The sequence below is a fragment of the Orycteropus afer genome, unplaced genomic scaffold, assembly GCF_000298275.1.
Source record: "Orycteropus afer afer isolate SDZICR_OR568_19922 unplaced genomic scaffold, OryAfe1.0 scaffold00089, whole genome shotgun sequence".
NCBI classification, from domain to species: domain Eukaryota; kingdom Metazoa; phylum Chordata; class Mammalia; order Tubulidentata; family Orycteropodidae; genus Orycteropus; species Orycteropus afer.
In genome coordinates, this window is record NW_006921676.1 from 1,672,049 (window position 1) to 1,673,064 (window position 1,016).

The window sequence follows — 1,016 nt, forward strand, 5'->3', positions numbered from 1 at the left end:
ACTTTCACTGTCATTGGTTTTCTGTTTGGTTTTGATGAATCTCTCATTATCTGCAAATGTACTCAACAGTTTCATTGCTACATGAGTGGTTTATGGAAAAGAGATCCATAGAAGAACTGATGGTGCTGTGAGCATAAAAGTAAAGACATTCACAGCAAACCCAGGAAGCATTCAACCAGTTGACTGGGTTCCAGGGCACTGAGCTCTTTGGCAATGTGGGACAATCAAAGAAAGAACCAGGCCCCTGAGCTGACAGTGCTCCTTCTGCCTCACTGTGTGGTGACCACAAAGGCTGAGGAGAAGGCCTGAGACAGAGTTGGGATCACAGCAGGGGCAGTGTGGCTTTGATGCAGGAAGAGGCAAGTCCAGACCTGATTCTCAGGAGGGCTGGAAGCAAGCAGTTGCAGGAGTTGGTCTACCCCCCTGCCTGTCCCACACAGGCCCTTCTTCTGCCAAGGCTGGCAGTGAAGATTGGGAAAGGAAGGAGAGAGAGAGGGGGACTCTCCCACTGTGTTTGTCAAAGTGAATGTGTTGGTTGCTGTGGCAGCTATTGACAGCCACTCGTGGCCCCATGCCACACCAAAGCCCTCACATTTCCTAGACTCTTTTGGAAAGGCAGGCACAGTGTACTGGGCCTAATGTCACCCTGTTGCCTCAAAGAGAGAGAACCTATTTTTGTTATAGTGCTTTGTAGGTGAAGTTCTTAAAAGAACCCCAAAAGAGTTTTCCATCCAAGAGCAGAAAGGTGGAAGCTACCATTTTTATTTTAAGAGCTTGTTTTACATTCAATATTATGTGTACATTTAGTTTCACTCCCCATTTACCACGTCCAACCCTAACCTAGTCTCCTCCCCTCCCTATTCTGCACCCCTCCCCCTGTGCCCCTCATATTTATGTACTCCTGTTTGTCCTGCATTTCCTCAATTTGAGTGTTGGTCCTCTGGTGCACCGTGGTCTATTGCTCTAAGGGATGTATTACCACAGAGTATGTGTGTGCATTATCCTGGGTTGAGTGG